Source organism: Ranitomeya variabilis, chromosome 5 (genome assembly GCF_051348905.1).
Source record: "Ranitomeya variabilis isolate aRanVar5 chromosome 5, aRanVar5.hap1, whole genome shotgun sequence".
Classification (NCBI taxonomy): Eukaryota; Metazoa; Chordata; class Amphibia; order Anura; family Dendrobatidae; genus Ranitomeya; species Ranitomeya variabilis.
This window is the reverse complement of record NC_135236.1, coordinates 565,889,605-565,894,075: the sequence shown is the minus strand read 5'-3', so window position 1 is coordinate 565,894,075 and position 4,471 is coordinate 565,889,605.

The window sequence follows — 4,471 nt, the reverse complement described above, 5'->3', positions numbered from 1 at the left end:
GCTGGTTTTTGGTCATTCTGCCTCACAAAAATCGGAATAAAAAGCGATCAAAAAATGTGACGTGCCCAAAAATGTTACCAATAAAAACGTCAACTCGTCCCGCAAAAAACAAGACCTCACATGACTCTGTGGACCAAAATATGGAAAATTTATAGCTCTCAAAATGTGGTAACGCAAAAAATATTTTTTGCAATAAAAAGCGTCTTTCAGTGTGTGACAGCTGCCAATCATAAAAATCTGCTAAAAAACTCGCTATAAAAGTAAATCAAACCCCCCTTCATCACCCCCTTTGTTAGGGAAAAATAAAAAAAATGTATTTATTTCCATTTTCCCATTAGGGCTAGGGTTAGGGCTAGGGTTGGGGCTAGGGTTAAGGCTACAGTTAGGGTTGGGGCTAAAGTTAGGGTTAGGGTTGAGGCTAAAGTTACGGTTAGGGTTTGGATTACATTTACGGTTGGGAATAGGGTTGGGATTAGTGTTAGGGGTGTGTCAGGGTTAGAGGTGTGGTTAGGGTTACTGTTGGGATTATTGTTAGGGGTGTGTTTGGATTAGGGTTTCAGTTATAATTGGGGAGTTTCCACTGTTTCGGCACATCAGGGGCTCTCCAAACGCGACATGGCGTCCGATCTCAATTCCAGCCAATTCTGCGTTGAAAAAGTAAAACAGTGCTCCTTCCCTTCCGAGCTCTCCCGTGTGCCCAAACAGGGGTTTACCCCAACATATGTGGTATCAGCGTACTCAGGACAAATAGGACAACAACCTTTGGGGTCCAATTTCTCCTGTTACCCCTGGGAAAATACAAAACTGGGGGCTAAAAAATAATTTTTGTGGGAAAAAAAAGATTTTTTATTTTCACGGCTCTGCGTTATAAACTGTAGTGAAACACTTGGGGGTTCAAAGTTCTTACAACACATCTAGATAAGTTCCTTGGGGGGTCCAGTCTCCAAAATGGGTTCACTTGTGCGGGGCTTCTACTGTTTAGGTACATTAGGGGCTCTGCAAACGCAATGTGACGCCTGCAGACGATTCCATCTAAGTCTGCATTCCAAATGGCGCTCCTTCCCTTCCGAGCCCTCCCATACATCCAAACGGTGGTTCCCCCCACATATGGGGTATCAGCGCACTCAGGACAAATTGGACAACAACTTTTGGGGTCCAATTTCTCCTGTTACCCTCGGGAAAATACAAAACTGGGGGCTGAAAAATATTTTTTGTGGGAAAAAATTTTTGTTTTATTTTTACGGCTCTGCACTATAAACTTCTGTGAAGCCCTTGGTGGGTCAAAGCGCTCACCACACATCTAGATAAGTTCCTTAGGGGGTCTACTTTCCAACATGGTGTCACTTGTGGGGGGTTTCTACTGTTTAGGTACATTAGGGGCTCTGCAAACGCAATGTGACGCCTGTAGACCATTCCATCTAAGTCTGCATTCCAAATGGCGCTCCTTCACTTCCGAGCCCTTCCATGCGTCCAAACGGTGGTTTCCCCCCACATATGGGGTATCAGCGCACTCAGGACAAATTGGACAACAACTTTTGGGGTCCAATTTCTCCTGTTACCCTCGGGAAAATACAAAACTGGGGGCTGAAAAATAATTTTTGTGGGAAAAAATTTTTGTTTTATTTTTACGGCTCTGCATTATAAACTTCTGTGAAGCCCTTGGTGGGTCAAAGCACTCACCACACATCTAGATAAGTTCCTTAGGGGGTCTACTTTCTAACATGGTGTCACTTGTGGGGGGTTTCTACTGTTTAGGTACATTAGGGGCTCTGCAAACGCAATGTGACGCCTTTAGACCATTCCATCTAAGTCTGCATTCCAAATGGCGCTCCTTCACTTCCGAGCCCTTCCATGCGTCCAAACGGTGGTTTCCCCCCACATATGGGGTATCAGCGCACTCAGGACAAATTGGACAACAACTTTTGGGGTCCAATTTCTCCTGTTACCCTCGGGAAAATACAAAACTGGGGGCTGAAAAATAATTTTTGTGGGAAAAAATTTTTGTTTTATTTTTACGGCTCTGCATTATAAACTTCTTTGAAGCCCTTGGTGGGTCAAAGCGCTCACCACACATCTAGATAAGTTCCTTAAGGGGTCTACTTTCCAACATGGTGTCACTTCTGGGGGGTTTCTACTGTTTAGGTACATTAGGGGCTCTGCAAACGCAATGTGACGCCTTCAGACCATTCCATCTAAGTCTGCATTCCAAATGGCGCTCCTTCCCTTCCGAGCTCTCCCATGCGCCCAAACAGTGGTTTATCGCCACATATGGGGTATCAGCGTACTCAGGACAAATTGTACAACAACTTTTGGGGTCCAATTTCTTCTCTTACCCTTGGGAAAATAAAAAATTGGGGGCAAAAAATAATTTTTGTGAAAAAATATGATTTTTTATTTTTACGGTTCTGCATTATAAACTTCTGTGAAGTACTTGGTGGGTCAAAGTGCTCACCACACCTCTAGATAAGTTCCTTAGGGGGTCTACTTTCCAAAATGGTGTCACTTGTGGGGGGTTTCAATGTTTAGGCACATCAGGGGCTCTCCAAACGCAACATGGCGTCCCATCTCAATTCCAGTCAATTTTGCATTGAAAAGTCAAATGGCGCTCCTTCGCTTCCGAGCTCTGTCATGCGCCCAAACAGTGGTTTACCCCCACATATGGGGTATCGGCGTACTCAGGACAAATTGTACAACAACTTTGGGGGTCCATTTTCTCCTGTTACCCTTGGTAAAATAAAACAAATTGGAGCTGAAGTAAATTTTTTGTGAAAAAAAGTTAAATGTTCATTTTTATTTAAACATTCCAAAAATTCCTGTGAAGCACCAGAAGGGTTAATAAACTTCTTGAATATGGTTTTGAGCACCTTGAGGGGTGCAGTTTTTAGAATGGTGTCACACTTGGTTATTTTCTATCATATAGACCCCTCAAAATGACTTCAAATGAGATGTGGTCCCTAAAAAAAAATGGTGTTGTAAAAATGAGAAATTGCTGGTCAACTTTTAACCCTTATAACTCCCTAACAAAAAAAAATTTGGTTCCAAAATTGTGCTGATGTAAAGTAGACATGTGGGAAATGTTACTTATTAAGTATTTTGTGTGACATATCTCTGTGATTTAAGGGCATAAAAATTCAAAGTTGGAAAATTGCAAAATTTTCACAATTTTCGCCAAATTTCCATTTTTTTTGCAAATAAACGCAGGTAATATCAAAGAAATTTTACCACTATCATGAAGTACAATATGTCACGAGAAAACAATGTCAGAATTGCCAAGATCCGTTGAAGCGTTCCAGAGTTATAACCTCATAAAGGGACAGTGGTCAGAATTGTAAAAATTGGCCCAGTCATTAACGTGCAAACCACCCTTGGGGGTGAAGGGGTTAATATGTTCAATATGCTCATGAATGGATGTGTATACTTGTCCTTGGCGGCTTCACAGGGTGGTCTCTAGATATTCCTGGATGAGGTATTATTTATACATTAAGCCATTGTGCTAAATTAATTTAGGCTTTGTTTGAAAGCACATAAGTGTAAGGAATTGTCTGTACTAGTAGACCACCTTCTTGTGTTATGATGTCACTAGGCATTGATTGATAAATTGAATTGCTGTCCTGGAGTAGCTAACCATTTGTACTTTATGTATTGCCTGGTGTCATGGTGTCCCCTACGGTTATTTTGCTTTTTTATTTTTTATTTTTTTGTGAATTCTTTTAATTTACATGAATAAATATTGATTTTATATGGGATCGCTTCTTGTCTCTCACTTGAATATAGGTGGGATTGGTTGTGAAAGAAATCAACTTGCCACATGGTAGCGGCGCTCCTGCCTCCACACTTATTCACTCCTCACCCAACCGCATCCTAAACTTCTCCCAAATATCCCCCAATCTCTGGAATTCTTTGCTCCAACACGTCTGACATCACATTCGGATCCTTCCGACGGATCCTGAAAACCCACATCTTCAGGAAAGCTTACAGCCTGCACTGATCCCGCTGCCTCCTCACCACTACAGGAGTTACCGCCTCACCAACACCACAGCTCCTGCAACCCTCAACCTATTGTCTCCTTCCCCACCATCCTGTAGAATGTAAACCCGCAAGGGCAGGGTCCTTGTCCCTCTGTATCAGTCTGTAATTGTTAGTTTGCTTACTGTAAGTGATATCTGTAATTTGTATGTAACCCCTTCTCATGTACAGCACCATGGAATCAATGGTGCTACATAAATAATAATAATAATAATAATAATAATAATAATAATATTGTAACAAATGCAATAATTTATTTTTACATAAAACAATGGTGTCATGATTAGTGATGAGCATTCCGATACCGCAAGTATCGGGTATCGGCCGATATTTGCGGTATCGGAATTTCCGATACCGAGTTCCGATATTTTCAGTATATCAGATACCGGAATCGGAAGTTCCCACAATTCAAAGTGCCTGAATTCAGCCAATGAGGAATGATTAG